Genomic DNA, 15,994 nt, shown 5'->3' on the forward strand with positions numbered 1-15,994 from the left:
CTTCTGTGTATAAATACATACATAAATGTACTATGTTAATTTATTTCTAAGTGTTTTTACAGAACTTCAATTTACTACTTTACCTTTGTTCAAGTAAAATCTATTTCAGCGTTTAATAAAATCCTTTGTAAGCTGATGTGTACTATCAAATTCCCTAATTCCCTCCCACTCACCCCCCCCCACACATCTAATATGACTATAATTATTAACTTCTCTTGGATCTCAGAAAATGTTTTCAGGTTTCTTGGTCTAGTAAATCATATAATTTCCCATTTGCTTTGGGTGCTGAAAAACATAGCTGAATTGTGTAGTCATTTACAGAAACTGACTGTGTTTTATCCCTTTATCTAGACCATTCTCCATATGGCTTTTATTCCTTCTTTAATAAATGATCTTATGGTGGAAGAAGAGGCAGACCTTATGGTACATTGGATTAAGCTACGGCGTGGAATGCCCACATCCCACATCAGAGTACCAGCACAAGTCCCAGCTACTCTGCTTCTAATCTACCTTCCTGCTAATGCATCCTAGGAGATAACAGATGCTGACCCAAGTGCTTGGGTCCCCGACACTCATGTGGGAGACCTCCGTGGAATTCTAGACTCTTTGGCTTCAGCCTGGCCCAGCCCTGGCTATTGAGGACATATGGAAAGTGAACCAGAGGATGGAAAATCGATTTCTCATTCACATTCTCTCCCTGTCACTCTACCTTTCAAGTAGATGAAAACAAAAAATTTTGAAAAAGAATGTATGTACCCAAATCAAACTGCCTGATTTTAATTCTATGCCACTTTTTAGTTGAATAAAGTTGAGACGTTACCTAACTCCTTAGTATCTTAGAGCTTAGTTTCCTCATGAGTAAAATTAAAATAATCAATAGAACTAATAACTATAACATCTATATTTATGTTTTTTGTGAGAACTAATAGAGATAATACTTTTAAGAGCTAAGAATTTTTCAGTTTATGATAAGTAGGAAAATAAATAAGCTACTACTATTTTTTAAAATATTACTTATTTTAATGACAGAGTTACAGAAAGGCAGAGAAAGAAAGAGGGAGAGAAGGAAATATAGAAAGAGAAATCTTCCATAAGCTGTTTCACTTCCCAAAAGGCTGCAATGACAGAGACTGGGCAGGGTCAAAAGCAGGAGCCAGCAACCAGGAGGTTAATTTGGGTCTCCCACCCAGGTGCAAGCGCTTGGGTCATCTTCTGCCACATTACAGGCACACTAGCAGGAGACTGAACTGGAAGTGGAGCATCTGGGACTCAAACCAGCATACGTAGTGGATGCTGGCATTGGAGATGGCAGTTTAACTCACTGCATCACAACACTGGCCCTAAACCTATTATGATCATCATAAATAGAACCAGTTAAATAATACTACGCACTCATACAATTGGATAAGTCTGGCTATTTTTGAATAAAATAAAACTTAAATATATGATTAGAGAATTATGTTTTTTGAAGATTTATTTTTTGAATTTATTTGAGAGGCAGAATCACAGACAGAGAGAGGGAGAGATAGATCTTCCAACCATTAGGTCACTTCCCAAATGGCCAGAGCTGGGCGGATCTGAAATTAGGAGCCAGGAGCTTCTTCCAGGTCTCCCACATGGGAGGAGGGGCCCAAGCACTTCGGCCATCTTCCAATGCTTTCCCAGGCCATTAGCAGAGAGCTGGATAGACGTGGAGCAGCTGAGACAGGAACCAACACTGCAGGCGGAGGCTTAAACTACTATACCACAGCACCGGCCCTCTAAGATATAATATTAAGAGCAAATCAAGGCATGCAAGGCTTGCTTTTATATTCTTAGACTACTCCTGAAAGAATATACAAGAAACTAGTAGGTAGTTGCCTCTGGATTGGGGAACAGAAGTGAGAAATATGCTGGCATCCTGTGCCCTCTTTTGTATCTACATTAACTTTTTAAAATGAGTAAAATTTAATTTCCAAATTCAAACGTAGAGAAGGATTTAGGATGATGAGGCAAATTTCCTTTGCCCATCCTTTTACATCCTGAATCCCACTCCCCTGGTGGTAATGACTTTTAATGATTTTGCTTTTTGTTCTCTGCTGGTTATTTCAAATAATGTCTTAACTTGGCGATTTTTTAGACCAACAATTTTTTGTAGTATTTTTGATTTTCTGTCCTAACAATTGAGAACTTAGTTCTTTTTCCTTTAATTTTTTTTTTATTTGAGAGAGAGAATAAATGTTTCCATCTGCTGGTTCACTCCTGCATTGCCCACAGTAATTAGGGGCCAAAAATGATAGTGAAGCTGGGAGTCAGGCCAGAAAGTCAACCAAGTTCCGTCACTCAGGTGGCAGAAACCCAACTACTTGAGCCATCACTGCTGCCTCCCAGCGTCTGCATTGGCAAGATGCTAGAGTTAGGAGCCAGGGCCAGGAATTGGGACTCTGGCTTCTTAACATCTAGGCTAAACTCCCACCACCTTCCACTCCTTTAATACAGTTACATCATGTGCTAGTAAATAATGATGCAGCAATTAACACCCCAGAGCTAAGTGACTTCTCTCAATAAAGGTTGCTTTCTCATTGTACTGCACATCTGTAGGAGACAGGAAAAGCAGACTCTGTACAAAGACCAAGGCTCCTGGGACAGCCAGCATCTCACACAATGCCAAGTACCACCTGTAAGAAGGGATCCCATTGGCCCTGAAATTCTTGCCCTACAAGTGCCATCACATCACTTCAGCTCACAGCTCACTTACCAGTACTAATCCCATGGCCCCTCTCGCCACAGGAACAAAGGAGAATGATCAATACCTTATGCTGAACTCATTACAGCATAGCTACTTTGCAATTGGACAGAAATTTCTTAAACTTTAATTTCTTTTTAGGTCAATTCTAGGCACTATTTACTGGCTGTCCATTCTGCCAGATGAGATTACTATTATTTTTTCTTTTTAGCATTTTTACTTATTGATATAAAGAACAGATTTCATGTATTTTGGATATGATTCTAAGAATATAATGATACTTTCTTTTCTCCTTTCTCCTTCTTTCATTCCTTTGTTACTTTTTTCATTTAATTTTTTGCAATAACATACTGACAATTCACTTTATAACTGTTCCTTTAAAGAAAGACTTCTATAAGTAAAAAGTGTAAAGACCACGGTTCCACATGAGTATAAACAAGGGTTATAAATAATAATCAAATCACAAGATGTCAATTTTGCTCATGTGCTATTTTTGGTACTCTACATATTAGCTACCACAAATAGAGAAAACATGATATTTGTCATTTGGGGTCTGGCTTATTTCACTAAGCATAATGGTCTCCAGTTGTATCTATTTTATTGCAAAAGACAAGAATTCATTCTTTTTTATGTCTGAATAGTATAACATTTTGTATATATGCTACATTTTCTTTATCCAGTCATTAGTTGATGGACATTTGGGTTGGTTTTATATCTTAGCTAATGTGAATTGAACTGCTATAATATTGGGGTACTGATAACTCTTTTTTTTACTGATTTCATTTCCTTTGGGTATATTCCCAGGAGTGGGATGCCAACCTGGATAACATAAAAAATAATGCTAGTACTTTACAATTTTCCTGAATGTAAAATGAGGAAAATAAGATTACTTACTACATGCTAAGTACATGTTTCTATTATTATTATGTGCATAAAATGTCCAAAGGTACTGTAAAGATTTTTGGTTTCCAGTGAATAGTTTACTGTTACTACCATAGTTATTAATAGTCTGTGATTTACAATCCTCACATCCAAACAGCTCTGCAAATAACTTTTAATTATTTTTGGGTAATACATTCAATGATCTGACCAGAAGTTTTTGATAGAAAAATCTTACATAAATTGTCTGAGAAGTTACTTGTATATTTTTTGGTTGTGTTTTTCTTTTTTTATTTTTCTTTAAATTTTGTTAATATAGAGAGAACAAATTTTATAGGTACAATTCTAAGAAGATAACCATACTTTCCTCCCTCCCTCTTTCTGTTTCTCGATCTGTATCCTTCCTTCCTTTCTTTTTTTTCTTTAATTTTTGCCAAAACATAATTTCAACCCATTCTATAATCATAGGCTTAATGCACCACTAACCATACAATTCAACAAGTAAAAAAGTAGAAAGATCATGGTTCCATAGGAGTATAAACAAGGGTTAAACACAATAATCAAATCATAAGATGTCTGTTTGACTTCTATACTTTTTTTTCTATTCTATATCTTTATCTTTATTTACATGCAAATAACCACGTATTATGTTTCCTAATATTAATGTATTTGTGATGAGAAAAGACATTTGGTTCAGCCTTCTGGCCTATATTTGCCTATTTCCTCGAATTAACTCAATGTATTTTAAAGATCACAGTAGCTCTTGTATGTTATCTAGATGAATCAAGGGGATGAACTTGGATGCTGATAAATTCTCTTGGGAAAGTTAAAAATATATCACAGATGAGTATACCTCATATTATACTTGTAATATCTGAAAATATATGATTTCAAATTACTCTCAGTGCAAGGACTTTGGATAAAATATAGTGAATTTGTACTATTGTTGATGGAAAAAGGAAAAGGAGAGTTGCTTTGAGGATACAAATAGCTGACTTTATGTATGTTGAACTTGAGGTAGTGGGAGTACATTTATTGCAGCTTCACCAGGCAATTGGAGTTACCTGTTTGGAATTTGAGGCAAATGAGTGGGAGATATACATATGTGAATTATAATTTAATTTTATTATATTTTTAATTCAGGGGGTTCTTTTTTCTCTTTTCCTTAAAACATTTATTATTTTATTTGAAAGACAGAGATAGAGAAACAGAGGCAGACAAACAGTCTGTCACACCCCAAATGCCTATAAGAACCAAGACCGGACTAAACCAAAGCCAGAACTCCAGATTTCCCACATGGGTAATAGCAACCCAACTACTTGAGTCGTTCACTTACTGCCTCCTAGAGTATTCATTTGCAGGAAGTTGTAAGTGAAAGCAGAGCCAGTATTTGAACCAGCCAATGCAGTGCGGGGTGTGGGCATCCCAAGTGGTGTCTTAATTCCTGTTCTAGGGGCTCACATTTTGGCATAATAGATAAATCAGCCTCCTGCAATGCCAGTATCCCATATATGCACCGGTTTATGTCCCAGCTGCTCCATTTCTGATCCAATTCCCTGCTAATGGCCTGGGAAGAGCAGCAGCAGATGATGCTAGTGTTTGGGCCCCTACCACCAACATGAGAGACCCAGATGAAGCTCCTTGCTCCTGGCTTCAGTTTGGCCCAGCCCTGGCTGTTGCGGCCATCTAGGGAGTAAATCAGTGGATGGAATAAATGTCTTTTAAAAAAAATCATTGTTCCAGGGGGCCAGTGCTGTGGTGTGTAGTAGGCTAAGCCTCCACTTGCGGTGCCAGCATTCCATATGGGCCCTGATTCAAGTCCTGGCTGCTTCATTTCCAATCCATCTCCCTGCTATGGCCTGGGGAAGCAGTAGAAGATGACTGAAGTGCTTGGGCCCCTGCACCCATGTGGGAGACCCAGAAGAAGCTCCTGGCTCCTGGCTTTGGATCAGCCCAGCTCTAGCCATTTGAGGAGTGAACCAGAAGACAGAAGAACTTTGTCTCTCCCTCTCCCTGTCTGCAACTCTACCTCTCAAATAAACAAATAAATCTTAAAAAAAAAATCACTGTTCCAAACACCTGCCTCTGAAATCAGTTATCTTTATTTCAGGGATTCTAAATACCAATTATTTATAAATGAAACAGATAACATGGTATGCTTTAGCATTTATTTAGAAAGAAATGCATGGGAAGGTGAAGGCTTTATAAAAGGGGGAAGGGAATTCAGAAATTTAAACCGGGAGTTGCATAACAGGTTTTTCCAGGGAGCAGACCAGAGGCTGCAAGGGAGAGGGAGCACATGGGCAGAAGAGCAGCCGCATGGCCACATGGACAAGCAGGCACCAGATGCGGCAAAAGACCTCACGCCAAGAGGCTGGGGGCGAACAAGGGGTGGGCCCAGCACTCCACGCCTGCCTTTTATTCACTTCCACAGGGAAGTGCTTATATATTCTGATTAACAGGTGCGCATATATAGGTGCCTGAGATCACACCGTGGGTGGGGGGTATGGTTTTCCAGCTCATGAATCTAATTAATTTAATCCTATCTGCCTGCCCATATCACCTCTATAAGTGAAATTTTAGGTCATGAGTAAGAACAGAATCTTCTAGAAAGAGCTCAGGGACTGGGAAAATAGTAGTGGTGATTACAGAATACTTAAAAGTGATGAAAATTTTTGGCTAAGCTGTCATAAAGCAGATGCTTAGTTGGGTTCAAGCTGAATCTCTACAATTTGAGATGGAAAGCAGGATAGCACCATATCTGCCAATGAAAGAACTCATTTTAAGAGGGAGCAATTGAAAACTAGAACCAGGCACTACAGAGAGGATAGAGAAAAAGGAGAACCACAATAACAGAAAGTAGACTGGATTTGGAAATTTTGGAACTTCAGAGAAGATCATGTATGTCTTGAATTGCCCTCAGAAAGGTGAGGATGGAAGTCTTGAGAATTTAAGGGGAGAATGGCAGCAGGCTACCTGACTTGTATCACTTCTCAATTATACCAATTCCAGGTTGACTCGTGAATTCAGCAAAGGTATTGAACAGTATAGCTAAACCTTATCATATATTTCTTGTTTTGCAGTTAAGAAACCTGATTTCTCCAAAGTAGTTAAGATTCTGATAATGGTCACATGATGAATTAGTGGTAGAGTTAAATCTAGAACATGAATACTTGAATTTCCAATTTAGTGCTGTTTCACCTGTGCCAGAGGTATTCAAGCAGGAAGCTCAATTAAGGGTGCTTTTGAATAACACCTTCAGGTATTCCTACAGACTTCTTTTAATATAGAAGTAAGATATTCCTTGACCAGCTCAAGTGTAAAGATGCAGTCTGGATGGATGGATGGGTAGATAAGTAGACAATAATGGTTTTATTATAAATGATTTTTCATCATATTAATTTGCTTTTCACACAATTAGGATTTTATGGTATATTGAAAAATCCTTACTCATTCATGCATTTTAACTTCCAATGGACCCAATGAAATGTTCCTTTGTATCAATATCCACAACTGTCTATAAAATCTTTCAGTAATTTCATTTTTTACTTTTCTGAGAACAACTCATTATACACAATCATCTTCTTGAAAATTACCAAATTCAATATGTTTGCTTAATCCCTATAAATTTCAGAATCTGAACAGCTTGAGGGGTATTAACTAATATAGTGAAGTCCTTCAAGACAAGGACTTTAATCTTACTTAGATTCGTATCTCTGGCATGCTAAAATGATGTCTGCAACATGCATACGTTTCATATATGCTTATTGAAGGAATGAGTGGGTTAGTGAATGGATTAATGAATAAAAGCCAAATAAACTTCATTCAGGAACAGTGGTAAAAAAAGATAGGTGACTCAATTTCCTAACCTAGCTTGTGCTGCTATTCTGACAGTACAACAGAATTGCCAATACAACCGCCCCCTCAATCAGTGCAACAAGTGTGGCTCATCTCTCAAAATTATTTATTTATTTATTTTTATTTTTTGACAGGCAGAGTGGACAGTGAGAGAGAGAGAGACAGAGAGAAAGGTGATCCGATGGCAGGAGCCAGGTATTTATCCTGGTCTCCCATGGGGTGCAGGGCCCAAGTAGTTGGGCCATCCTCCACTGCACTCCCTGGCCACAGCAGAGAGCTGGCCTAGAAGAGGGGCAACCGGGACAGAATCCGGTGCCCCGACCGGGACTAGAACCCGGTGTGCCGGCGCCTCAAGGCAGAGGATTAGCCTAGTGAGCTGCGGCGCCGGCTTCTCAAAATTATTGCTAACAGACTTTACTACTTTGGGTGCCAGTAACCTTCAATAAACATTTGAGACTAAGGAAGGGGATCATGGGGGTAGTTTTGAAATGCACAAGTCCTGACCTTCTGTTTCCACCACCATGCCCCTTTTCTCCTTTTGCTACTCAGTCAACTTTGGTTTGAGCCTTTTGTTCCCTTTGAAATGTAGCTTAGTGGATATACTAGAAATTCCAGGCTTATTTGGAAGGAGTCTAGAGAATGGCATGTCAATATTTAGCACTTTTCCAAATTTAGTGCATATACATGCCTATTTCAAGACATGTACAAAGTGCTGATCATATATTTCAGCTTGTACTATAAGGATTTTTTTCTTTCTTGATTATTGATGCATTCTCAACTCTTAGCATCTCATGTCACAAATTGCTAGAACTGCTGAAACCAAGCCCCCATATGTAGGAGCAGGAACCAGCCTCCTGTCTGTCTTCCTTAGCCCAAAGTGTCCTTGGCTATTGTTTATCAAAATGAATTTGCTGAATGTAGGGAGCTGATACACCTATTCTTGCAAGGTTCTAGTCACCAGACTCAAGGAGTCATTTACTTTTCTAACAGATATGAACCTTGATGGTCAGTATTGTCCAGAGGGGTTTGTTTAGGGGAATTCCGGGTCTGGGCAGAATATAAATGCCACCTTCAGGTAACCCTCAAACCATCTGGAAACCATCTAGCATCATAAATTCATAAAGAACATGGCATTATTAACCAATCAAAGGAAGGTCAGAAGGACCACTGACTAACCAGGAGCCTGGATACAGGCTGATCAAGCACCTCTCAACCCCGATTTCAATCTATACAAACCTTCACCTCTCACTCCTTGGGGAGCCCAGAAATCAAGCAATAGCTGGCTGGCTTCTTGCTCTGTACTTTACAAAAATACCTACTTTCCTCCACCACCCAGTGATTGGCTTTCTGCACAATGGACAATTAAATTCAGTTTGGGGTTCTACAGGAGTGCCTCCAACTAGTTTAGGATGCTGTTGGGTGACACTGCCAGACTAAAATATCTGAAAGGCCTAATGGCCGCCAACTGCTTCACTGTATGCCCAATATTGCCAGGCACATCCCTGGCATTTCCCAAGGAGCTCTGTATTATGCCAGGAGGCTGCTTCTCTGTTGAGTTACCTGGGGAGTAGAACACTTTCTTTCCTTAAATCCTTTTTTTGCTGCCCTCCCTACACTCCAACCAGATAAACCTGTATTTCTTTTTTTTTTTTTTTTTTTTGAATTATTTATGTATTTGAAAGTCAGAGTTACACACAGAGAGAAGGAGAGGCAGAGAAAGAAAGAGAGTTCTTCCATCCATTGGTTCACTCCCTAATTGGCTGCAACAGCCGGAGTTGAGCCAATCCGAAGCCAGGAGCCAGGAGCTTCTTCCAGGTCTCCCAGGCAGGTGCAGGGACCCAAGGATTTGGGCCATCTTCTACTGCCTTTCCAGGCCATAGCAGAGAGCTGGATCGGAAAGTGGAGCATCCAGAACTCGAACTGGTGCCCATATGGGATGCCAGCACTGCAGGCGATGGCTTTACCCACCACGCCACAGTGCTGGTCTTGATAAACTTGTGTTTCTAAAGCAACAATCAAAAATACCTACTTATTTCATAAGGGTTTCTAGCTAAATGGGTTTAAACTGCTGTGTAAGTGGACATATACCTCCCTAGCTTGTCTGCTGGCCTACCCTGAGAACATTCTGGCTTAATTCCTATCCTTAACAAGTTGGGAAAGATGGTCTTTTGTATCTCCCTGTGAAAAGTATTTGCATATTCAGAAGTCAGCTTGGCGGGAACTAAGAGTATGGGGAGTAAACATTGTCTGCGCTTTTTTCCCCTCAAAGTTGAGAAATGCCTGAATAGGAGAAGAGCTGAAAATTGGCAAAAGGGAGATGGCAACAGTGATGTGACAGCTGTCAAAAATTTGTGTTGATCTGAGAGGCCTCTCCGGTTGTGTACCCTTGGGCTCTCGTAGGCTTGAGAAGTGCTTCCTTTCTTCCCCTTTCCTTTCCCAAACTGGCTTTCCTGGGCCACTGGGGCAGAGAGAAACATTCCACAGCTCACATTGCCTGATTTAAAATGCAGGGTGGGTAGAAATTAAAATTAAAATGAGTTCTTTTTAAAGCAAAAATGTCACCATTCTTTTTGAAAGATGAGAACCTGAGTAATGACTCTCAAGAGAAAAGATTGGTGTCAAATTATGAATCTGTGTTTAGTAGGCTTATGATTTATGTATTGGAATATGTAATTTTCTTGAAAAAAAAAAGAAAGATGAGGTTGAGATTGTATTTATTTAGCAAGCTAATGTTGGCTTCTTTTGAGCATTGACATTCATTTTGTATGTTATGTGTGCTTATTTACTATCAGGTGGTAAGGACATGTTACCTTGTGTTCAAAACTAGAGTGGGCACTCATCCACTGGAACATTGCAGGAAGTCTGCAAACAGCTCTACGGGATGAGACCTGCCTCATTGTATTGAGATAGATACGCTAAGCCATTATTTTTGTTCATAGGAGCATAATTTCTTTAGCTATTGCCTGTGTTTCTCCCACCTTCTTGTCTATTAATGTTATAAACAGTGATCTACGCAAATGGAAAATTGGTGTTAGAACTATCAGTCTTTAGAAATTCTGGGGAAAAGTATATTAGTTTCTCCCTATCTTTGTGGCTTGTTATTTTAGCAATAGTTATTTGTGTAACAAAAATAAGGATTATAAATTACCTAATCCAGCTCTATGAAGTAATAATCACAACAATGACCCCATATGAATTCTTCCAGTTGGGAAGTAAAGATTAGTATTATTCTTTAAAAAAAATTTTCATTTTAATAGAAAGGTAAATGGGAGAGAGAGAGAGAGAGTGAGAGAGAGAGATTGACTTCCATCTGCTGGGTCACTCCCCTAATGCTTGCAATAGCCAGGGTGGGGCCAAGCTAAAGCCCAAATCCCAGGGCTCAATCCAGGTCTCCCATAGGAGTGTTAGGGGCCCAAGCACTTAATCCATTACCTGCTGCTTACCTCTCGGGGAGCACATTAGCAGCAAACTAAATTGGAAGCAGAATAGCCAGGACTCAAACCAGACACTCCAATATAGGATTGCAGGCATCCCAAACAGTGATTTAACTGCTGCACCAAATGCCCATCCAAGGATTTAGTTTTATTTTGCTCATTGAGAGCCATTTGATCTAAATTCACCTGCCGTGTTGCATTCAGGCTCTTTTGAGGAGTATGGTTCCACCTTCCCACTAATCTATGAAGGAAAGTCTTGATGATTGATGTCTGTGGAGAAATCTCTGTGTTGTTATTTGTCATTTCCATTATATATACAGAACCTTCTGGAGAGAAAAATGGTTCTGAGTTATAAATAGAATTGTGCCTCCTAAAATTTAAGACATCTTGTTTGAAGATATTAAGAGGTAAACAGCACTTTACTTCGTGTCATAGTTATTCCACAAATTTTAAGTTTGTGATCCCTTCTTGAGTCCCAAATGGAAAATCAGTAATGATGCCTTTATTCATTCAGGTCATTTACCAATGCTAGTATTCTCTTATCACATGCCCAAAAAGATCTTGGAAGAAATGGGCCACATGGAAAGAACACTGTCTTTGAAATGAGTAAGATGCTTAGTAAGTCATTTGGCTTCTGAATACCGCTTTCCTCTTCTGTGAAATGGAGAAGGCAGTACTGTCATGAAGGGTTACTTATATGGCCTAGAAGTTAGAGGCCTTTGGAAACATAGATTATTCCGGGTCTACTACCCATTCTCTTCGCTGGACATTATTCCCAATGATCATGGATTACTCTGCTTGCCACACACATGCAGTGTCAGCACCTTGGTCTTTGTGTGCTATTTCTAATATGTCCAGTATAACAACTACTCTCACTACTGTTCTGAGGCTCATATCTCCTAGAGTTCAAGTGGTTTAGGTTCTGTAAGGCAATGCTTTCAATTAGCAGTTTCAGCCATTTCCCCTCAGTGTGTATAACTTTTGACTTTCTCTCTCCTAAATTCCAGAGGCAGGCGTATGAGTTATTTCTTCATTCACTCAATGGATATTTAGTTCTTTAACCAGCCCTCTATTTCACCCCAGCATTCTAGATACCCTTTATATTGTACATTGTCCCTTTTTCTAATTTACCATTAGCATATAATGTAATTCACTATTTTTATGGCCTCTTACAGAAGCCATATAAAGGCAGGAATCTTTCTTCATTTTGTTCACTAATGTGTGCCAAGCAAATAGAACACTTCCTAGAATTAAGCAAATACTTATCAAATGAGTGTAGAATATACTATGTTTTAAGAATGTAGAAACTGGTATTATTGCTCTTCCAGAGAATGGTTCACTCAGGAAATTTCTTGATGTTTTTAGAATTATCCAAATTTCACATATCTATTTTCTTCTGTACTTTAAAGTAAAGGGGGTATCATATGTTTGCTTTGTGTTATAGGTGAGCACTAGATCTGCTTGATCTGTGCCATCATCATCATCATTATCACCATGATCATCATCATGGTGGCTAGTCTCCTAGGTAATTCCTAAAGGTCCTTAGCTCCCAATATTCACACCCTGAGTAGACATCTCCCATGTTGCATAAGGACAACTTGTGTAACCAATAGGATATTGTGATCATGATTATGTGTAATTTCTATGCTAAGGCATAAAAAATATTTCAGCTTCAGCTTCTCCCCCTCCCCTCCTCAGAACATTTGCTTTGAGAGGAGCCAGGTATCACCTCATAAGGACATTAAAGCAGTGCTCTGGAGTGTTCCATGTGGTATGAACTCTTGACAAAACCCCAGTGAATGAGCCATCTTGGAAATGGATTCTCCTAATCAAAGTTTCAGATGACTGCAAACCTGCCCAGAATTTTGTCTGTTACTTCTTGAGAGACTGTAGGCCAGAACCATCCAGCTAAGCTGCCTAAATCATAGGAAATGTGGGCTAAGAAAAGTTTATTATTGCTTTAAGCTATTAAGGTTTGATGTAACATCACATAGCATCTACTAATCTAATCGCTAATGTCTTGTGCTGCTGATACAATCATATTTCTTGAGTGCCTTCTATGCAGAAGGAAGTGTATGATTTCATTCTTAGACCATATCTCTGAGTACATAATCATATCTTCATTAAATGAAGATCAAAAGAGTTTTTCTACACATTTGGGAGTGGAAGGGCAGACCATTTTTAATGCCTATGCAAGTAGAGGATAATCTTTAAACTCTAAGGCTATTTTTGTCAGTATATGAACATGGTAGCTGGGAAAGGTAACACACACAAACCAGTTTCAATAATGTTCCTTTTAAGGTACAACATGAGCATTTCAGAGATTATCCAAAGCTTCCCACAGTCTCCTAAGATAAATGCATAAATTCTATATTATATTGTTAGCCCATGCTAAGTTTTTAATTAACTACTCAGTAAGCTTTTTGATTCCTGATGGAATAGAACACAAGAGAGGGAAGTTTTAATGCTAGAAAGTGATCAATGATCATGGCATTGAGAGAAGAGAGATACTCAGAAATTATAATTTTAAAATGTGAAAAATAATTTTTGTCATTTCACAAATTCTCTGTCAAGTCCGGCCTTCAAAGAAAAACACACATCTTCAAAAGTGGGTGAAACAATAATTTACCTGGTTTTCCTGGGTTTGCTACTCTAGTATTTCTTCCTTATAATGGCTATCTCCTATAGTGGAAGGTAGAACATAAAAGACCCCTGAATGTTATCCATAGCCACTCCCCAATTGTATTAGAATATCTTTTTGTCAGCCTGAAAAAAAGGATTAAATATAATTAAAGTAATTCTTCCAGCAGTATCTAACCAGAGTAAGATATACATATATTCCGATTGCTTAAGATGTTTACAAGAATTAGACACCAAACTTCTGTCTGCAAAACAGGTTCAAGATTAAAATGTAACTGACGAGTGCTTAAAGCTGACAGTCTAATTTCTCCAAATTTATAAACTACCTTATATTGCTGTTTTTGTGCTCAATACTCCCATTGTCCTTTATGTTTTAAATTCTTTTGCTGACTTATTTCCTGTGTTGGTTTTCCTCAGTCAGCATCCTTTAAAATTGGCTTAGAATTTTGCAACAGAAAATGCTGAAAAATCTCTCGCTGATTGTGTGCAGCATATACCCCACATAAAATATGCCAAATTTCATTTTCCTTCTGAACAATGCTTCTTATAAACATGAAATCACAATGGAGTAGAGAAAACTATCTAGAGATGAATAAATTGTCGTTATGGAGTATATAATAGACTCTCTTCTATGGGTACTGACAATATGGGTATATAAGAATTGAACCTAACTTCAAAAGATGGATACAAATGTATATAAAAGGAGGTTGGGTGTCAGCACAAATAGCCAAATGGGAGATACCATCAGCAGGAAACTTAATGAACCAACAGGGTATTATGGCTGCAAATAAAACTGGTGGGCATTAACAGAAAAATGCTATATAGAATGGGAAAGCCACATTCATCTCAGACATTTGCTAGGATAGTGCATAAGATTCTGAATAGTAAATGGTTAGAGGAATAGAAAAAAGTAAGCCATATTCAAATAAATAAATTCAACATGGTGGATTATTTCAGATCTCTGTCACATGAGAAACATATTTGGATGTTCAGTGAGCTCTGTGGACTCAAGGTTTATATTTTTAGTTAAGTTTTCATAACATGGACCTGAAACCTGTGCATAGAAACAAAAAAAAAATAGGTTGCAAAAGAAGAACAAATAACTAGCTGCTTCAGGGATATGTATTTCTAATTATTGGAGGTGTTCAAATACAGAAATCTACCTGAGAGGAACTAATGAATATATAATATTCAATACACATTTTTCTTAATCACTAGTATAATTTGCCCAATTATTTTCCAGGACTTAGGTCAAGTAGTTTAGCAAATTTTCACTCCGTGGGAAGAGAGTTGGCTCATTGTTGAAAACAGTAGAAGCATGGGAGAAAGGCTGGTTGCTATACTTGTATATTCTCTCCTGCCCACTATACTATATTCATCTTCTCTAGGAAAGAACTGAAAACTTTCTGGAATACTGTTTGACAACATATAATAGGAATTTTAAAGGTGTTCAAATCATTTGACCTAATAATTTTGCTTTAAAAAGCATGGAAGAAAAAATAGATATTGTGAGGGAACCCAAAGAAATACTCACCATGAAAGTATTTTATTAGTTTAAAAAAGAAATCCTTTCAATGTAGCAAATATTTTCTAGCATATATTCTGTAACAGATATACTTCTGTGAGTCTGGGTAACATCAATAAATAAAACAATTTCCTTGTGCTCATGGATTTACTGTCCAGTAGGGAAGAAAAAGAGTAAATAAAAATATCATAAATAAGTATAGTGCAGCATGTTATAAAGTAATAAGTGATATAGAGGAAAATAAAAAAAAGGTAAGACAATATATTGGAGCTTGGAATGGGTGGCTGCAGAGTGGTCAGTACTTGGGACAGACATTAGCCATAGAAACATCTGGAATGTGGAGCCAGCATTGTGGCATAGCAGGTAAAGCTGCTGCCTGTGACACAATTATCCCATAAGTCACCTGCTGTAGTCCCAGCTGTTCTACTTACCATCAAGCTTCCTGCTAATGTGCCTGGGAAAGCAGTGGGAGATGGCCCAATGCTTGGACCCCTGCACCCATATGGGAGACCCAGAAGCTCCTGGCTTAGACTTCCTGGCTTCAGCTCCAGCCCCAACCTTTGTGGCCATTTGGGGAGTGAACCAGTCTCTCTCTCTCACTCTCTCTCTCTCTCTCCCTCCCTCTCTCTCTGTTAATTATGCCTTTCAAATAAATAAAATATTTTTTTAAACAAGAGAAATATCTGGAATGATACAATAGTATATAAACTGAAGGTTCCAAGATGGCAGAGTTGGGAGGGAGCCTACTGCTCAAGCCCAGGAGAAGATAGTTTAAAAAAAGTGGAGATAGTGTAGTCTCAGGGAAAAGTTAAGGAAAAAATGGCAAAGGAAACTCTACCGAAATTAGAAGGACACAGTGGACCTATGTGGAAGGTGTGGGTGTACACAGCTCAGGACTCCAACAGCCAAGATCCTATGTACCAGAGCTAGAAA

The sequence above is a fragment of the Oryctolagus cuniculus genome, chromosome 4 (assembly GCF_051225735.1).
Source record: "Oryctolagus cuniculus isolate XC-2025 breed Fujian yellow rabbit chromosome 4, ASM5122573v1, whole genome shotgun sequence".
NCBI classification, from domain to species: domain Eukaryota; kingdom Metazoa; phylum Chordata; class Mammalia; order Lagomorpha; family Leporidae; genus Oryctolagus; species Oryctolagus cuniculus.